This window comes from Schistocerca cancellata, chromosome 7, assembly GCF_023864275.1.
Source record: "Schistocerca cancellata isolate TAMUIC-IGC-003103 chromosome 7, iqSchCanc2.1, whole genome shotgun sequence".
In the NCBI taxonomy this organism is placed as follows: Eukaryota; Metazoa; Arthropoda; class Insecta; order Orthoptera; family Acrididae; genus Schistocerca; species Schistocerca cancellata.
Window position 1 is genome coordinate 138,195,286 of NC_064632.1, and position 21,621 is coordinate 138,216,906.

General features: G+C 43.1%; 1 protein-coding gene across 1 annotated transcript in view; it reads left to right on the forward strand.

Moving 5' to 3' along the window:
• LOC126092585 (protein piccolo) overlaps positions 1-21,621 on the forward strand; it is a 650,406-nt gene that overhangs the window by 452,539 nt on the left and 176,246 nt on the right. The window lies entirely within an intron of this gene.

Here is a 21,621-nt window from a genome sequence, read left to right on the forward strand (position 1 = left end):
GGGAGTAGAAAAAAAATGGTAAGGCTCAAATTTGTAGAGAATTGTGTGCTCTTTAAAAAAGAAAATAGACGTCAAAGCGATAGGAGCAAATGAAACCGAGATATTTTGAAAAAACTGAAAAAAGTCCGAAGTTTTTGAAGGTTTTTGACTGCAGAAAGTTTTCCCAAGAGAAATTTTGTTGGCAAAACTTGATTTTCTAACCTTTCCAACATTATGGACGAGTTAAATAAAATCTTCTGCCCCACCTTTTGCAAGGTACAGGCTTTTTTTCTGACAGTTTCACTGGACTAGTTGTATTCTTGCAACAAACTTAACCGCGCGACGGAAAATCGCCTGTACGCGCCTAGCCTAAGAGCGCGTCTTGCGGCGTTTGTCGATATGCTGTCCTTTTGTAAGTTTTGGCTCGTATCATTACTCTTGTTTTCAATTAGTTTATTTTTCAAGTGTTTAATACAAATTATAACAATTAATATGCACTTTTCTCGACTCTTAGTCGGAACAACTACTACAGGTATATGATTGCGAAAGTTTTGCATTGTTTCTACCTTAACGAGTGCAACCCGTCACTGTACAAACTTCGGCTCTTGACCTTAGCTAAATTTGAAGCACCTTAGGCAGCAACAAAGGAAGAGAAATAGTGCCGCGTCGGTGACAAGAGCACTACAACGGTGGGAAAGGAAGTCGATCGTGTCCATAAGAGATAAGGGCAAACCACGGAAAACTTCAACCAGGCGGGTCGGGAGGGAATTTGAACTTCACTGAATGTGAGCCCAGTTTCTTAATGATTGCTGTACTTCGAATGGTATATGTAATAACAATGTAACAATTGACAAACCTCTTGGTCCACTGGGTAAGAAATGGGAGCTGTGGTATCGAAATGTCTATCTGGTCACCTTTCTCACATGGCAGTAAATACAGGAACGAATCTTACAGTAAACCCACGCTTGAATTCCTTTCCCACCATTGTCCTCATGCACTACTACATATCTCAAGTGATTTGGACGCTCTGAATTTTATAAGTGCGATTTGCTTAGCTTTTTGGTTAAGAAACAGACAGCGTTCCATTTCGTAGACTAGTTTCGAAGCTGATGTTTTAGCGATATAGTGTAACAGCTCTGACAAAAGACTCAAGAGATGAAACATGCTGAATGATGTGAAATAATTGTGAAATGCTAGGACGTTTTACAGGATCAATAAAAATAATTATATGTGTAAGTAATTTATCTGCTGCTCAACCGTCAGTTCGGAGCAAAATTCTAGGCTCCATATGTCACCGCATTTAAAGTGCGCTAGTTCTATAAATTTGGTTTTCCTGCATCTCAGGAAAACTATTGACGATTAAGACGAATACATTGAACAATAACATAAATTTGAATACAACTGGTCTGTGTTAGGAAGTCAATTGTCCAGGGTGTTAGCTGTAGTGATAATATTCAGTAGTTCTTTATAGCCTTCCGGGTGCGAAGCTAAAGATTTTGATAATCGTGCGGCCGTTGTTGACTGTTTGTATCCTGATTCGATTAAAGAACTGCATTTTAAACTATGAAGTGTTTACAGAATTTTGAAAAGCTGAAAAACAGGAATCCCATTTCTTTACCACAGCAAGTATCCACACGCTCCTCACTCTCAAGCCGTCAGATACAATGATTCTTCAGGCACTAAGCGATCGACGGCTGTACAGCAGTTTCCAAAACATTGGTCAGTACGGTACTGTGGCGCCGAAGCGGGTTGCCTTACTACATGTTTTCAACTTCGGTTATTGTATTAAAGTTGAAATCATTTTTGCCTGTTGACGTCACGCAAAATATCACGCGCAGCTTGCGGACATGTAATGTTTTGAAATGAGGCGGTCATGTGGTTTTTGCCTCGTGACATGTACAGGTTTTATTATGGATACAGTAGTCGACTTTGGAGGCGACCGCTGCAATGCGTTCCAGATGAGGCCGCGGCGTGTGGCCCACGCAGCACGTGCACTCCAAAATAGACTCCATTTGCGAAAGAGCCTGCCGGGACTCGGACCCACACATCTGGCTCGTTTTTGGAGTCTCTGCTCCGTCTGTGAAATTTATGAAGTAGGACAGGGGTATTACGGAGGCAGAGCTGTGAAGGCCGGTCACGAGCCTTGTCCGGGTAGCTCAGTCTTTAGAACACGAAAGGTAAGATTCCGGGTTCGAGACCCGGTACGATCCACAGTTTTAATCTCCTGAGAAGTTTCTCTTTAGCCTTCCATAAGCTATTGAATGCGCTCCTGGGTTTAGTCCTGCTGTTTTCAAGGCCAAATAGTCCTACAACATGAAGCGATTAACCAGTAATTACACTTGTGTGAGTAAGCTAGCAATATGTCACAGTGGTAAGAGACTGGATTCATATTCGGATGGATGGAGGTTTAAATCCATGTTCGGCGATCCTGTGTCCAGTTCCCCGTGGTTTCCGTGAAAATAGTTTTGAGTAAGTGCCCAGATGATTCCTCCTCTCTCTTTTTTAAGACACGACTAATTTCCTTCCTGCATCCTTTCCTAATACACCAGAGCATGTGCTCAGTCTTTAGCGGCATCGTCGGCGACGGGACATCAAACCTTAGTTTTCTTCCGGGTCGTGTAATTTGTTTAGCGACTTGTGCTCGTCTAGTCCACAGATACGTTAACCTTCAAATACCGATTGTTTACAGATGTAGATTTTTGCACCTATATGGCCTTGACGGGTGGTGGAAAAGATTCATCTCTGTGTATAAAATAATTTTTACTTGGTTTCAGCGTTAGTGTTTGGATACTTCATACATCAAAATATTACCGCTGTTTGAAAGCGAGTGTAGACTTGTCAGGATGCCCGTCGTAGACATTCAACGCCGGTCGGTGCCTCATCGTGCGGCTGATTCCTGTATGACCAGCTGCTTACCACACGACATTGTACATCGTTTCGCTGAGGCATTGCGTAACATTCTCTTGTACTGAAGTTGACGGATGACTCTCGGATGTAAAATATTTGAGCAAGACTCCAGTTACGAGTGACGTACCTGTGGTAACGGAATGGCATTTTTCACTTTCTGTAATAATACTGAGTAGTTGTAGGCCTACTGAGTGAGATGTGTGAGACATATTCAGGGGTGTTCTTTATTGTTTTGGTCGTTGGTTGTTGTTGTTGGTGGTGGTGGTGGTGGTGGTGGTGGTGGTGGTGGTGGTGGACGTCAGTCCGAAGACCAGTTTGATGCAATTCTCCACGCTAATCTATCCTGTCCAAGTCTCTTCATCTTCCGTAATCACCGAACCCTACACCATCTTGAACCGGCCAGTTTTTGGTGCCACGTGTAGTTTCTTATCTCCATTGCCAAATTAACTATTGCTTGATTCCTCAGGACGTGTATTTGAATATATCCTCTCTCTCCCTTTTTTAAAGTAAAGTTGTGCCTTAAATCTCATTTCTCCCTGATTAGATTCAGTGACTCTTCATTCGTTACTCAATCTAATCTTCAGCACTCTTTTACTCTTCTGTAATACCACATTTGAAAAGCTCCGAGTCCATTCTTATCGATACTATATATCTTCCACATTCACTCGGTTATAAGGCTACAATGCAGATTTCGTGACTTAAAAACCTGTATTTGGTTTTAATAATTGTCTGTATTTCACAAAAGCTTCCCTGCTTTTGCCTGTCTTCATTTTATACCTATCTACTTGAGTCGTAGTCTCTTTTTTTTTACTGCCCACATAGCAAAACTCATTTTATTCTTTCAGTGTTTCATTTCCTAATCTGATTCTCTCAGTATCGCCTAATAAAATTCTTCTACATTCCGATACCGTTGTTTTACTTCTGTAGATGTTCATCATTCAACTTCTTTTCCGTACATTTCCATTCCGTTCACTTGATCTGCCAAGTCCTTTCCCGTATCTTCGAAATTGAGAATGTCATTGGAAATCTAAAGATTTTAGTATCCGAGAACTTTAATTTCCTTTTCAGAATTTCTCCTTGGTTTAGTTAATGCATGCTTTATGTAAAGATTGAAGGACTTGGGGAGGATTACGTATAACCATGTATCAGTACATTTTCAGGGATTCTGAAGGAGAGCCACTCCATTTTCTGTAGGGGCTGATTACGTTTGAGTTACTTGGCCATTTGATTCCTAGGTAAAGTTTGAGAGCGGGGGATTGCTCTTGCAGACCAGTTACCACCAGTGGTTGAATAATAGAACGTTGTTCTGGGGCTTTCAGCGTTCCGTCGACGAGGTGGTCAGTAAAGACGGGTCACAAACTGGTTCTGGATAAGGACGGGGAGGTAAGTCCACCGTGGCCTTTTAAAAGCCATTTCGCTATTCACCATGAGCAATCCAGCGATACCACTCAACTTAAACATGGATTATGCGTGCGGGTATTTGTACCTCGAACCTCCACGAATAGGAAATAATTGAGATCGTAGAGTCACATTCTGGGGGAGCGGAGCCCAAGTCGCATCTGGTCATCCAGATTTAAGTGTTCAGTTGTTTGCTTAAGTAGATTCAGGCAGATGCCTGAATATTTCCTGTGAAAAGTACATAGCTTTTTTTTCTTCTTCAATACTGCTGTGTCTGACCGTTGTACTGTTTTTAATTACTCTGTCATCGTGACGTTAAACCTAGTTCCACGTCTACACCTGTACTCTGCAAACCACTGTAAAACGCATAGCAGAGGGGTTGCCACTGTACGACATATTATAATATGTTCCCGTTCTATTCGCTCTTGGAGCAGGAAATGAATCGTCGTGTAAATACTTCCGTGTATGTTGTAATTGGTCTGATCTGCCGTCACAGTCCCTACGGTAGCGATACGTAAGAGACTGTAGTATATTCATGTGTATATTCCTCACTTAAAATTGCTCTTTCAAACTTCGTAAGTAGGCTTTCGCGGGTAGTTTGCGTCTGTCTTCCAACGTCTACTGGTTACCATTTTTTCAGCGTTACCGCGACGCTCTTCTGTGGATGAAACAGACGTGACCAGTCGTGCTGCCTATCTTGTTGCTGCCCTGCTCTGTATACGTTCATTATTCTCTGGTAGTCCTATTTGGTATGGCTGCCACACACAATATTCTAGGATAATCGCACGAATAATTTATAAGCTATCTCCTGCGTAGATTAATTGTTGTTGCATTTTTCAGGGTAGCGACTCTTGTGTAAAACATGGAATTCTTAACGAATTACATTTTACCTGGAAAAAATCAGGGAAATGTCAGGGAATTCTGTGTTTTTAACCTAACATTGGAGTTTAATTATATTGTGCTTTATGAGTCAAAGATTTTAAAATACTTAAAAAGAGTGTTTATTATTTGACTAGGCCTGTTAGTCCATATAAATTATCAGTGTTTAAAAACCACGGTTAAACTACAGCCTACAGCCGAGAGGAAAGAAAAGTTGTCATTGAGAGATGCTCAAACCTCATTCGCACCCCTCCGCTGGGCGATAATTTCTCACTAGTTCTTCTTCCCCATACCAAGAATTCTCAGGAATTTTTTGTCGAAGCTCGAGTAGCCAATTCTCCTTTTATTTTCGAGATTTTGTTACAGTTTACACATGCTATCACTTTATTGTACTTGCCATTTGCGTGTTGTGTGACGGTATTAAATTTTCAGAAGCTGTTGTACTTCACACTGTTTTTGAGACATTGCTGCAGTAACCCACTGAGACCCAACAAGTGAGTCGTCGCGCAGCGATTCGTCTCTCCCTTCGTGAGCACTGCCCCGAGCGGAGCAGACCCCCTTACTCGTTGTTGTTTCATTTACATGATTTAATTAAGAGGGCAATCGATTCGCGCCATTTCCGTGACGAGGGAAGAAGGCGGCGGCGGCTGCAGCAGCGGCGACGGCGCCGGCTCGCTATGTTTATGCATGACTTAATTGGCGGCGGCGCTGGCTTTGTCAAGGGTGAATGGCGACCCAGCGTCACGCGGAACACCTGGCCGTGCCGGCAAAATGGCCTGCCCCGTACCGTGCTCCTCTCCTCCGCTCGCGGCGTTTCACAACTGCCGGCGTGTGCCGCTTTTTATAATGACGGCGGCTCTGCCCCTTTCTCTTTGTTTTCGGCCTGCGCTGTGTGAGTGTCTGAAGCCAAGGGCGAGAGAGAGTAAAGGCATTGAAAGCGGGAGCGGGTCACGGCGTCAACTATTCCATTAGCAGGGTAACGTAACAAGTCAAGACGGGGAGCTAGCAGCCTTCATTCAAATAGGATTGTAACAAGAGGACTGCGCAGACTCTCCCTCTTAGACTTTCATCACACTTCCGAGATTGGAAAGTCGGTGCCCCGACATCAGCTTCCTTCACCAGTAAGCTGACATCTCAACCACCAATATTGATGTGGTTTCCGTAGCGCAACCAGTACATTAACGACAATTTTGTTCGAAGTACTGGAAAACATATAAGTTAAAGATTTACATGCTCTGTGAGGTATAAAAATTTTCGAACTTTTTAACAAATCCTCCCGTAGCTGAGTGCTTAGTGCTGCAATTATGTAATTGCGGACTCGCTTCTTATAAACGCAGCTATTTTTCATTTAAATTTTATATTGTGAAAGCTAATGGTTTATTAATTAGGATTGAATTACAATTAAATTAAAACTTCATGTTTTAGTTTTGATTACTAATTGCGTGCAATTGCGATTATTGTAAGTAAAAGTTTGGTACAAGAATGCAACGTGTCTTTTTGTAAAACGATGGACGGTCGTAGAGGTAAGTCTGGCCTGCCCTACCGGTCACCTGCCAGCGAAGATAAAAATAAATAACAAAATATTAAGGAACAGAAACTGTTTTGACACAACAAACGTGGACAAAGGTCGAAAAAAAAAAATTCAGGCGATATGGAGTATTGGAGAATAGCAGCGAATGTTAAGATTTCGCCTTCCTGCGACATCGGGGTGATTGTAGATCAAGCAGTAAACCAGATTGGTCGCGTGGGGGTGAATGGATGGGGGAGAATAGCTGTGACTTTATTGATGAAACAGTCAGGGCGTATATTTAAATCGATTCAGGAAAAACAGGGAAAGATTAATTGAGAATGTCTGGAATGAGACTGCAAACCACCACCTTCCTGATGCCGGGCCAGTGCCCTAAGTGAAGCCATGAAGAGCGACCAACTACCGACTGCCTCGAGTCTGTACACGTCGTTATTTGAAACGCGTTATTTGTAGAAATTTAGGAGATCGAGAAATTGGGTGCTCGTATTTAAGAAGAAAACGTTATAGCACATGCTAGCAATCAGTGATAGACAATACTGTCAGTGGCTGTATACAGGTGAAACTTCGAAACGTATGCCGTTTAAAAAGTTTTATCTGTTGTACGTTTTTTTTGGAGTTACGTTCACTTTTCCTTCCTGAAATACTGTGTAGCAATAAACGCAGTGGATACGTATATAGTTATGTGAAATGCACCAGAAATCACTCATAACAGTATGAAACATCATTTATCACGAGCAACGGTGTAAAGATTCTTCCGCAACGTATCACAATTATTTCCTGTTGGCTTTTGATCGAGGAAAAGTGTTCAATGAGTTTACCCCGACAGAACAATTTAATTTCTTCTAATAGTTGTCGTTAATTGAGTAGTACAAGGGTGTTTCCGAAACGAATATTTTTATTTTCGTGAACTGCAACAAATACGGAGACAATAACACAGTTAAATAGAGCGACATAATTTCATTTTTCCATATAATCACCAAAGTTCGTTACACACTTCTCTCAACGATGAACAATAGTTTGGATGCTGCTTTTTAGCAAGCAACGCTCTTACAGCTTTGACATCACCTGAATTTGGAAAATGTTGCCCACGTAGTCCTTAAGCCATATGCCCAAAGCGATAGCAGTAATTTCTAAAGACATTGTCTTCGACGAGACAATAAACACTAATATTCCACTTTCCCTTCCTGTATCATTTGCAAAGATTTCAGCCAAAAACGTAGTTCAGTACAGTAAAGTTATCCGTTGCTAGGCTCAAGTTCGGTGAACCTCACGAAGTGCACTTCATAAGTGTGTGAACGTGTTTCGCATCTTTCAAAGTGGCTAACCGTGGCAGGTCGTACTAGATTCGGACATATTTGCGGATACGCTTACTTACAGTCGTCAATTTGTATTGAGGGCCGAATTAACCTCTCCTCTCTCCCACACCATATATTATTTTTTAGCTTAGCTGTCACAATTCGTCGTTTGACCTGTGAAAAACTGTTGTTAATCATTTTGTATAGAATGTTGGAATGTTCTCTGTAGACACTGTTTATGTTTACTGTAATTATCACACCATTCTCACTGCAACTAACGATGTCAGCTAAGTTTGTATTTTGGGTACAGCCTGTTAAGCATTAGTGCTTAACAGTGTACTGGGAGCAGCTACTACTTGGTGACATTCATACCATTTCTGTTACTGTCTTCCGACACCGGGCTGGTGTCGATAATTGATCCATTCTGGTGAAAACAAGACTACTAACTTTCTAAAAGTGCATAACTGATATTGAAACAAAGGATCTACAGGCGTAATAATTATATGTATCCACTGGCATAAAAAAATCATTTTCGTATCGTTTTTTCGGCTCACTCCGTTGTACAGCGTTGTCATGATTTATTACCCATTGTGTTCTGTTTAGATACTGTGTTGCTCTATCAGGTAACTGATGCAGCGCTAACATACGAATCTTAAACTGGGTCGAGGCATCCAGAGATACGGGAGAGTATTAAATAGGTTTGTTACATTTAATAAGCAGACCACTGTGAAAGGACACAGTACCAAAGGAGTTCGAGAAGCTCACAAACGTGGATTATAGCCTAAAAGTAATTTGTTATCCGGTCTTAACGCTGTACAATTACGCTGTATCATAAGATCAGTTTACATATGGAGAATATTGCAACAGGCTTCTTAAGTTGACCCTATCGCCACACCGGACACACTCTTAACTGTCGAGTTCTAAAAACCCATTTTAAATGGCCATGTTCATTTAGTGGTGGTTATATTTTCGTATCAAGGACTGCACCCTCAAGAGGTAAAATACCCGCTTCTGGTAATACGATTAAGAGTGTTGTAGACTAGTTTTATGAGGATTGATGAATCGCCGGATTTGAATATTGTCGAACTGTTGCGGTCGGTGATGGAATAACAAATAAGCCCTACTACTCTCTGACAGTCTTGATCAAGGAAGCGGAGCAGCTAATAGAAAGAAGACATTAACGTCATAGAGGCTGGATACTATTTTTGCCATACACACTGCTGTTATCCATACCGAATGTTCACAACCTAAATGCCGGCAACATCTTTTTGAGGAGGGTAGATGATGTCCTGTCACATTAAGACTGCGAGTGAAACTTGACGTTACAGGCATTTACGACGGGTCAAGTACCCGCAAGACCTACAAACTACTCCATTGGGGGTTACAAATTAGCTATAGAAAGCCTTTGAATGCAACTGTAGACTCGACTTCTGTTATGTTGCCTTTGGTTTCATACTCGACGTTTACGGCTTGGCGTTCCTGATTTTGAGGCACAAACAAGTTACTTTATGACCAGCATTAGCGAAGACGATAGAGAAACCGGTTGTTTAGTTTTGTGTCGGCAGTTCTTGCAGTACCAGCACCAGCACCTACGAGTAGTTGTTACGGGAAACCGGTCACCGCGACGGGTTGACGACCCGTAGCCACTGGCTGCCTCGTCCCAGTCCTTACACTGCCCTTCCGCCTGCTTTCAGGAACACGGAGTCTACCTGATCCAGGAAGAGACAACTAGACACATTTTGTACGTAGCGACAGCCAAAACATTACTCTTGCCTCTATAGCGGCGTCATGCGGCTTCGTTGACCACAGATTTTGTGAGGCGTCTGCCTTGCTCCTTAAATGTTAGTACTCCGGTGGCTGGCTCATTCTATGTTTTTAAATAAGTAATCATGCCGCCATACTTTCCAGAGCTTTTCTTTCAATATTTGTCGTATATTTCATTTAGGAGTTCAGTAACGTCGACAGTGTTGCAAAATTTTCATTCTTACTGGTTAAGTGTGACTGGAGAGGTGAATGTGAGTGAAAATGGGAGAGTGTGATTGTATTTTTAATTAACATTGTGTTTTGGCATTTTTAGTTTTAACTGCATTCGTCCCGCACTTTTGTAGCATGGGCGCTAAGAACCTCAATGCTGAGCGCCCTAAACGATAAATATGCACACAAAGATGAACACGCGCTCGCATATGCGTATTGTTTTAATAAGAAATCCAGTTCCTATCGGGCAGATTGTCAGTATTGCTATTGCTATCGCTGAAGCAGCATCGATGACAGGTGACAAACGAGGGCATATGGGGCTTTCACATGCTGACATGTCGTATCCTGTTTCCAACCCTGTCCATTGCATTACTCAAAGCATAATAATATTTCCAGTGCTCAAAGCCTCCATAGAATGCCGACAAGGTACCTGATGATGTACACTACGTGATCAAAAATATCTGGATACCCCCAAAAACATACGTTTTTCATCACCTACTGCTAGGTACTCCACCATATCAGCAACCTCAGTAGTCATTAGACATCGTGAGAGAGTAGAATGGGGCTCTCCGCGGAACTCACAGACTTCGAACGTGGTCAGGTGATTGGGTGTCACTAGTGTCGTACGTCAGTACATGAGATTTTCACACTCCTAAACATCCGTAGGTCCACTGTCTCCAATGTGATAGTGAAGTGGAAACGTAAAGCGTACAGGCCGACCTCGTCTGTTGAGTGACAGAGACCGCCGGCAGTTGAAGATGGTCGTAATGTGTAATAGGCAGACATCTATCCTGACCATCACACAGGAACTCCAACTCCAAATTACATCAGGATCCACTGCAAGTACTATGACAGTTAGGCTGGAGGTGAGAAAACTTGGATTTCATGGTCAAGCGGAAGCTCAGAAGCCACCCATCACGTCGGTAAATGCCAAACGACGCTTCGCTTGCTGTAAGGAGCGTAAACATTGGACGATTGAACAGTGGAAAAACGTTATGTGGAGTGACGAATCACGGTACACAAACGCGGCGATCAGATGGCAGAGTGTGGTTATGGCGAATGCCCGGTGGACGTCATCTGCCAGCGTGTGTAGAGCCAACAGTAAAATTCGGAGGTGATGGTGTTATGGTGTGGTCGTGTTTTTCAAGGAGGGGTTTTCACCCTTTGTTGTTTCGCGTGGCACTATCACAGGACAGGCCTACAGTGATGTTTTAAGTACCTTCTTGTTCCCAGTGTTGAAGAGCAATTCGGGGATGGCGATTTCATCTCTCAAGATGATCGAGCACCTGTTCATAATGCACGGTTTGTGGCGGAGTTGTTACACGGGAATAACATTCCTGTAATGGACTGGCCCTTCAGAGTCCTGACCTGAATCCTATAGAATACCATTGGGATGTTTTGGAACGCGGACTTCGTGCCACGCCTCACTGACCGATATCGATACCTCTCCTCAGTGCAGCACTCCGTGAAGAATGGGCTGCCATTCCCCCAATAAACCTTCCAGCATCTGATTGAACGTATGCCTGCGAGAGTGGTTGCTGTCATCAAAACTAAGGATGGGCCAACACAATATTGAATTCCAGCATTACCGATGGAGGGCGTCACGAATTTGTAAGTCATTTTCAGCCAGGTGTCCGGATACTTTTGATAACATAGTGTATCTTGCTTAGTGATTTGACTGTCAGTAGGCAATGTTCTAGACAGACTTTTCCAGTTGTTGTGTACAAACAAACAAACTAACTCTGCAAGAAAAATGAAATTCTTCCTCACAACTTGACGACCCTCAGTAGTTGTCTTTTATTACAGGTATTGTTCAACATTTACAAACGCTAAACATATCATTTGTAGGAAGTAAAAAAAAAAAAAAGTAACTCTGATTTAGCCCATAATGTGTGTACTTTCATGACAAATTAAGACTCTCCCGGAAAAACATTTCAAATATGTGAAGAAAATAACTGAAACCATTTCTGTAGTTCAGCTGGGAATGAAAGGTAATTTATGTTAAATGTTTCACTTGTATTCCTGGAAATTTTGTTTTTCGTTGAAGATGGCTACTCCTTATCACGAAGAGTAAAGGATTCAGCATCTGTGTAGTTGGAGCTATGCTGGAACTGAAAGGGGACGAAGGACTGTCACGGAGCCGCCTTTCCACCATTGAGTTTTGGAAGAACGTTCCAGATGAAAGATACCCACTATCAGTAGAGTGCCCCCTGGGACTAATCTCAATTTTGAAATCAATTACTTCTGTGAATCATCGTACTCAACACTCATTTCATTAAATTTACGTGTCATTGAATTTATATGTTCACCTAAACTACTGATAAGCATTTAAGCGAACGATAGATTTCAAAGAGCCCACAGCGAAAATCAACACTTGGAAAAGCAAACCGCAAAAGTAACTTATTATTTCTTGTTGTTCCATGGTCAACGATGTTAGTCGCACGAGCTGTTGCTACGGTCGCAGGTTCGAATCCTGCCTCGGGCATGGATGTGTGTAATGTCCTTAGGTTACTTAGGTTTAAGTAGTTCTAAGTGTAGGGGACTAATGACCTCAGATGTTAAGTCCTATAGTGCTTAGAGCCATTTGAACCATTTGTTAGTCGCACAGTTCAAAATAAATTGTCCGTTGATGAAATAAAATGTTCCTTCTTTCATGTTAACATTTAGTCTGTATAAACAGTGCGGCGGTCTCAAAACAGTTCCATTAGTTTTTCTGCTCCGAGAGGTAAGGCTACGGACCACCGTTGCTATGTAGTGTTGTAGTCCATTAATGCACATTAATTCTTAAAGGAGTATAATAGTGATTACAGCCGACGAAATGGAAGACAAGAACAAGAACTGGTTAGAATATATACGTGATGACGAGATCAATTACAATATCGCTCCTCCAAAGCGTATTTGGTGTATGTCTGAATTACTTTCTCTGAGCGACGACCATACGGAGCTTCTTTGAAGGGCCTTTGACTTAGAACACCTTTTAAAGAAAACACGTTCCTGTGAGATACCTAAGCACGTTTGCCACAGGATCGTATATTTCATGAGGACTGAACACATCTTGTGATCGGGAATGGAGACTCATCTGCAGACAGTTATAGGACCGTTGTTGTTCACGTTCTTCATTAATGAGTTGACATACAGTGTTAGTTGCAATACCAGGCTCTTCACAGGTGATAAAATTACAAGGTAATTCTGTCCGATGAAATTTCCGTAACATTGTCAGATTCTGGTAAAATATCAGCCTGCTTCAGAGGTACCGAACTTGTCCTTAATGTAGAGAAATACAAAGCTGTGTGCTTTTCGAAACATAAAAGCGTAGTATGTTTTGACTACTGGATTACCGAGTCACTATTTTAGAGTCAGTCATGTCGTACACATATTGGAGTAGCAAAGTATAGAGATACAAAGTAGAACTACCACATAGGCTCAGCTGTAGGTAAAGTACGTGGCAGGTTTTCAGTCTTCGAGTCATCGATGAGATATTTGGCCTACGCGTGAATCCTATTAAAGTAGCCGGGACCCTGATCAAGTCGAACTAGTAGGGAACAAAGAAGGCCTGCGCGAATTGTCACATCTGTCTTCCACTGGCGGGAGAGAGTATCAGAAATGTTGAAATATCGTAATTGAGAGTCACTTGACGAAAGACACTGCATCTTGCTTAGAAATATTCAAGACTATCTTTCAGGGCAGAAGTTACGAACAGTTCTCAGCCCCCTACCGATCTGTCCTGTAGACATTGTGGAGGTAAAGTTACGTAAATAAAAAACGTCGCACAGAGGCTTACAGGCAGCAATTTCTTCCACAATCGTTCGTGAAGGAAACTTAAAAACAACGGTATACGGGGCAATCAATTGTAAACGAGAGAAATGGAAAAATAAATAAACTGTTGATTATATCGAAAACAGTTGCTATAACAATTAATACATTTATGCTACCATAACAATTAATACATTTATGCTGCTGTGAGAAAAGACGGTCAGTGCCTTCGTGGAAAAATGTTTTCGGTTGCCTACTGAACAGAGCTTGTTGACAGGAGTGGACCTTTTCGGCCGAAACTAATCGACGCCTACGAATGTCTCTCTTCAGGTCTGCAAAAATATGTAAATCGCATGGGGAGAGATCGGGACTGTATGGATGATAGATAAGGGTTTCCCAACGAAACTTTTGCAGCATAATCGAAACAACAATGGTTCAAATGGCTCTGAGCACTATGGGACTTAACATCTGAGGTCATCAGTCCCCTAGAACTTAGAACTACTTAAGCCTAACTAACCTAAGCACATCACACACATCCATGCCCGAGGCAGGATTCGAACCTGCGACCGTAGCGGTCGAGCGGTTCCAGACTGAAGCGCCTTTAACCGCTTGGCCACACCGGCCGGCATAATCGAAACAACCTTGGCGACATGTGGACGGAGAATATCCTCAACAGAATGATGCTCCTTCGTCAGGCTGTGGGGCGCACACTGGGCATAGATTTTCCAGAACTGCAGATGTTCTGTCATGATGACGTGAGCGGTACCGTGATTGATGCCCAACGTGAACTGAATGTTTGCCATCGTTCGCCGTCAGGCATTTCTGAGGGCAGCGTCCACCGCAGCAGTGACACGATGAGCCTGACCTGACCGACGGTTATCTTGTAGTAACACATGCGTACGTGACATAGTGTGTTTGCCATGCGCACCAGACATTTGGACATGAATGCCAATTCCTGACCGTTCTTCCGCAGTCAAAAACCGCACTACGCCATGCCGTGTTGCTGTTTTCCGACCTCCGTAGTAAAGTCGGACGTACACACGACTCACTAAGCTCACTTCGAGCACGTCTAACAGACAAACGACTCAGCGGTGAACATTAGCGCTGTTCGTTCGTTATTCCCAGGAGATGGCACATCTACACACACCTGTCTGCGTTAGCAACGCCTGCGCCATGCTCGTTATCTAGTCTGCCTCGTTTTCATTTGACTGTCTCTTATATCTTTAGCGCAATTAAAAGTTCCCACACCTTTCTCAGTGGTTATCAGGGAATAGATGTAAATGTCACTAGGCGCTAAAGTGTGTTTAATTGGTTGAAGGGCGCATGGAAGCATTGCTTATGAAAGTAGTTGACGTACAAACCGCTATGTCACACACGAAACGCAAATAATTAAATTTAACTACTAGATAGTAATTTGTACCATTTAAGTTGAGCAAAATGGAGTTTTCAGTTTTTCATGGAGCAACGGTTGAATAAGCAACACTATCCTCGTGTCCAACGGCCACAATATTTCGACAACAAACTGATTGTCCTGGACCTCTGGCCGTGTCAGATATGCGTGTTGTCTAGATGTGGTATGTATCTGTTGGACACAACGATACCGCCGTTCACGTCGAACAGACTGCTGGTCGTCTTTGTCCACGTTTTCCGCAGTTTCCATAAATCATTTCAGTCCTGGGTTTTTCCATCCACTACAGCACAGCGAAATCAATGGCCCTTATTTGTACTCGTATGCAAGTGGTTTGTCTATGATGTTGGCATGAGTGTGATTTCTTACTTTATTGTTTAGATCTTTCGTAGAAGACCTGTTCCTTGTCTTCGTTTGGATAGTGCTCATGAGAACAATAGCTGCTTGTCGACCGACAGACACCTTGCGCAAAAATGAAACGGGTTCTGTCAGCAAAATTTTGAAAATCGTTCAATGAAGACGTACTGTTTTAAAATGGGAGCCTGTGGTATTCTATGTCTTATAACAGTTTAAATTGGCGCTTATGTGTTGGACATTTGTTGTGTTCCATGGTTAAGTAGATTAATCCTAAAAGATTACATGAGGTAAGCACTTTGACCTTCTGGCACACATTGAAGAGCTAAGACATTGTGAACACTGCCTACGACGAGTTTGAATGGGGGCACGTGACGCAGTAAGGAAAGAATATAAGCGGAAGAGAGATGAATGGGCAGTCATTACAGCGAAGATATAGGCCGCAAATGTGGAAACCCACCGAAATAAGCGGTTTTGACAGTGGGCGCTTTGTTTGGCCCTGCGACTGGAAACAACAATCTTTGAAACGACGAAGCTGGTCGCCTGTTAGCGTACTACTAACGTGAGCACCTTTGGAAAGTGGTTGAAAGATGATGAAATAACGAGTGGGCCGTATGGTATTGGACGACCACGTCTCATCACAAAACGTAGAATTCGGAGGATCCCCCCGTTGTGTAAACCGGGAAAGGCAGCGATCTGTGGCAGATCTGGCGACAGAATACAATGCTGATGCAGGCACAAGTGTTTCGGAGCACACCGTTCAAAGGTCACAGTTGAACATGGGTCTCCACATCACACGACCCCTACGTGTTCCTGTGTTGACCCAACGACATCGTCAGTTGTGATTGCAGTGCGCGCAGCATCAATGAGTTTTCACCGTGGGTGAATAGAAATGTGTCGCCTGTCGAATGAATAGCATTTCTTGTTACACTAGGTCCATGGTCGGGTCCTTACACGCCGTCATCCAGGCGAATGACTGCTCTAAATTTGCACCGCGCCACAGATGCAGGCTGGTGAGGGCAGAATTATACTGTGGGGTGTATTGAGTTGGGCTTCCACGGGATCTGTGGTGGTAATAGAAAGCGGGTGACAGCAGTGAACTACACGAACATTGTTGTGGACCACCTGCATCGCTTCATGCCTTGGTCTCCCCCCTATTACATCTTCCAGCAGGACAACTGTCAGTGTTGCTAGGTCAGAATCGTGCTACAGTGATTTGAGGGGCGTTATAGTGAAATCACACCGATGTCTAGGTCAGCAAGTGTGCCTGATATGTACCCACAGGAACACACATCGGCCGCCAGCTGCGTGCCCGTAAACCACCATCCCGTAATTTGCGGGAATTGCTTGACCTGTCTGTAGACGTCTGGTGCCAAATACTTCTTGGAATCCTGTCAAGGACTTGTAGAATTCATGCCAAGCAAAATCTCTATTGAACTATGTTGGAAAAGTGGAACAACACGCTGTTAAACGCTGGTCATAAAGTTGTGGCTCATCAGTGTACGTATCATAATTACTTGAATAACTAAACAGTAATAGAGAGAACCATACATGGGTATAGCGAATTATATTGGGATTCATGAAAAGAAAGCTACAGAAATTATCTTTTCGTTTTACACCTTCCCATTCAGTACATAGAATTTCTCTAAGCGCCGGATGAAGGCTTCCTTTCTTGTGCTATCGTCTCTGTAACTAGTTTGGTCCCCCTAGGAACATACTGTTTCCCCAGTTGGGAACAAAAGTTTAGTTGGGCGTGAATGCGTGACCTCAGTCTATTGTTTGTTGAGTGCGTCTGTTGAGTGCTGTACGTTTTGCTTTCGTGTGCGAGAGAATTCAGCTTTTTTTTCTGAGATGAGTTAGAGCAGAGCCTACAATTCCTAGTATGAGGACTGATTTATATTCAAATAGTGGGCTGTGTTTCTGTCGTATGTTGTAGTTTCTTGTGTGTGTAATTGCTATAGTCAAAGGTTTGGCCTATGTTGCTGTAGCGGCCATTATAATACAACTTACTGTACTTTTTTCGTTTGGGAAAATGCAGGGAAATGGGTTCGTCGCTGGAAATGCTTGGTTTGTTATCACGAAACTTGCTCTTCATCTACACAGATATACAAATTCATATGTGACACATCTTTTAAAGCCCGAAAATAACTTGAAGGCATTGTTCATCCATGGCTTTCAAGTGATTTATGATAATGAAAGTGTCTGGCAATATTGGAATTAATTTTACTTTTGAAAAATTATATGGAGGATGAAATTACGAACATATTTTTTCGTATGTCCGTTTCGGGAGTGTTAAGCTTTATGCCTAATTTTGTCTTTAATATGTTATAAAAGTTTAATTGTTCTTGTTGCCTGTGGAGAATAAAATTCTGAAATATATGTGCTAATTTTTAGCTTTTTCCATAACCTTTCAGGACTTACAGAGGTGTTGACGTACTAAGGTGACGAAATTTGGACACCCTACCTCACTAACTGTGCTGTACGTTTACGGACATGACATTGCAGTGTATCAGATGGCCTCACGTCTTCGGCAGGTGCCAAACGCAGTGACATGTGGAGACTAGCTGTTTCACCCTGTCGGATATTAGCGCTCTGTGGAAGGCAGTTGCAGAGGCAGTTTAGTTAAAAGAACAAACACAACGAATCCATGTACGGTGTGATAAGCCGCGTATCTAACGACAAAACAAAACAAAGGAATGAAGGCCACTTCTTTGTGCCAAAACACTGCGTAAAATACCTTCTGTGAGATATCAATTACAACTTCAGGGGCGGTTTCGTTCCCTGATCATTGTCGTTTCTAACTAAATAATTTTTATGTGTTGCTTGTTTTCTTAGTCAGATGGACAGTACTTACAAAGCGAGTGAATATCATGAACGTCAAAGTGAGAAATAAAGTAGTTTTTATTTCAGCACCGAGTGCAAGGCTATAAAGATCAGAATTCTAGCGGAAAGAAGCTAAGGAGATTGAATGTTAGATACTAGCGTCGCATTGTCATTGAAGGATGCTCAGACAGTAGAGTTTTGTGAAACGGATTCAAGGAAAAAGGAAAGAACATGTTAAAAAGGCCTTCGTAATGATTTGCTCATATTTTGTGATACTGGGTCCCTTGTCATCGACGAACTTATTTTGCAGTACGAAATAGTGAAGTACGAGGCGTATTGTCGAATATACAATTTCGGCAAACATACTTCGTTTCTACATAAATATCCATTCATAAAGTTACTCTTATCGTAAAGTGTCCCGCAAAGTTTTACACCATGAAACATGAGTAATACATTAGGGGGTAATTGTCAGGTTTTAATAAAAACAACACTCTTCCGTTTAGAAATTGTATTTTTTGAAGAGTTCATTTTTTTTCTCTCTAAGCGACGCTTGAATGTTATCAGTTATAGTCATAGGCAGTCATAAATCAATACTAGGAACTAATATGACACTGCTCAGCTCGTCTTACCCATGTATTAACCGTGAACGGATACTAACGGAATACGCTGTTTGACTTTCAACAAAAATAGCCTGGTCTCAGTTTGCCGTTTCTCTTGACAAGGTAACGATGAGCCGTGGAGAAAGACTGAAGGATCACGGGATTGCGACGCGAGTCCTAATACATTTTTGTGAAACAGGGAGTGTCGTGACTCAAGGCAGTTAGGTGGCACGGGGGCGTGTGTCGGCCGGGCCTAGGTTTGTGGTTTTATTTTCGCGCGCCTCTTCGCGTGCTGTGTGGGGTAATTAGCGAGGTGGAGCCCACCAGTAATTGCCTGCCCGCTGCAGCGCCGCTCCGTGACGTCACCGGCACTTCGCCTGCGGTTTGGCTGCTTCTGCAACCCGCGTCGCGTTATGCCCTGCAGCGGACACGTCTTGACAAAGAACAGAGGGACAAACGGGACAGTTGGCGGAAGACTGCCGCCTACGTTGCTTACCAGTACAAAGTAGCGAATGCAGCTCACTGCTTTTTTTTATTCTGTTTGCGCACTTTCTTCTAAATTGCATAAAATACATTATAATTTTTGTTTCCCATTTGGCTTCCCGTTTTCCCAGTACCGTAGTGGCCAGAATATAAGTAGCACTTTAATTATCATTGGTTTTTCCGTTTTCCTCTTTAGTTATTTGTTGTAAGCATAGTATGGATACAAAATATATTTATACATTTTGATATTTATAGATTAAAAGCAACATTTCCTTTTAAAATTGGCGTACAATATATTCGCAGTGTTTTTACCTCTTATTTACGTATTCTGCTAACTGCTCTTTCCTTCATTGATGGAGGAGGAGGAGGAGGAGGAGGAGGAGATTAGTGTTTAACGTCCCGTGGACAGCGAGGTCATCAGAGACAGAGCACGAGCTCGGATGAGGGAGGGATGGAGAAGGAAAACAGCCGTGCCCTTTCGAAGAAATCATCCTGACATTTGCCTTAAGCGATTTAGGGAAATCACGGGAAACCTAAATCAGGATGGTCGCTCGCGGGTTTGAATCGTCGTCCTCCCGAATGAGATTCCAGTGTGCTAACCACTGCACTACCTCGCTCGGACGTTGATAGAGGAGAAGACTGATAGACAATTTGTTTCACATTCACATTTGGCAACTTTTCGCCTTTTCTGACATCACTTTTTCTGACGTTGCATTGATGTTTTCTCCATTTCATCTCACTTTTGTGAAAACTTCGCGAGACAGAGTACTGTAGTTTGACCTGTTCAGCACGGTGCACGGTGTTCAAGCTTATTCAAATGTTTGTGTGTACGTTGTGAGAGTTACCAGTTTCTTGAGTGCTGAAAACGTGAAACTACAGCACTGTTTGTCTAATTTTTACTCAAGTGAGGTGAAGTGGAAAACACATTAATGCAACGTAAGAAAATGGTTACTAACAAGGCGAAAAATTGGCAAAAATGAATGAGCAACCAGTTTTCTATCCGCCTTATCCTCCGCTAACAATGAAGACGCCCCTCCTCCCCTCACCCCGGGTTCTTTCCTTCCCTTTCTCCCCCTCTGGGAGTATGGTTTGTGCCTTCTCTGCTTGCATGTCTTCATCCTTCCTTTGTCCTTCTCTTTTCCTTACCTCTTCTCTTTACCCTTTTCTCCGCTGCGGTGTTTGAGACCTCTCTTCTTTCCTTTCCCTTCCTTTGTTTTTCACTTTCTCTTTCTTCCTCCCTGTGCGTGTCTGAAGGCCGACCCACGCATTTTCATGCGTAGCCGGTGACGGGGTAACGCGTAATTCCCTGCCCCGGGTAGGCAGGTAGGACACGTACGTACCCCCTGGTAACGGCCAGGCCCAGGGAGGGGTGATTACCCGAGCTGATACCTTCCGAAAGCGCCGATTGGTCCCTCCGTCCGTTTGTCGGGAGGTGTGACCTGAGGTGAGAACAATCACCTAAGGCGGGAGTGCCCTCAGAGAGGGCCCCCACAAGGGAGGAGCGCGCCACTGGAGACGCCGGTAATCATGGGGGATTCTTCCGCAATGGTTTCCTCACCTTCCACTGTGTCTGCTCACAAGCGCAAGTTCACTGAGTCTCAGCCACAGACAGTTCTTCCATCGTTGCCACAGTTCCTTGTTGTTTCTCAGTCTGACGAAGGTCACGACTTCTCCACGGTCAACCCTTTCATTATTCAGAAAGGTGTCGACGCAATTGCAGGTCCTGTAAAGTCTTGTTCCAGATTACAGAATGGCACCTTGTTGTTAGAAACAGTCAATGCCCTCCAGGCACAAAAATTGCTGCATGCTCCACACCTTCCCTGTCCGGGTTGAAGTGCACTGCACATTAAATTCCTCGCATGGAATCGTTTATACACGCTCCCTCGATGGATTGTCCGACGAAGAAATTCAGCACTACCTGTCTGACCAGGGCGTGACGGCTGTTCATAGAGTTATGAAAAGGGTTGACACGAACATCATTCCAACCCGCACTGTCTTCTTGACATTTGACAAAGTTCAACTCTCATCGAAAATCGAAGCAGGCTATGAGATAATTTCCGTTCGCCCTTACGTCCCAAACCCTACGCGTTGCTATCGGTGTCAGCGGTTCAATCACACCAGCCAGTCCTGTTCCAATCAGGCCAAATGTGTTACGTGTGGCAAGGATGCCCATGAGGGTGCTTGTCCACCTCCATCCCCTCGCTGCATCAACTGTATGGGTGACCACGCTGCTTCCTCTCG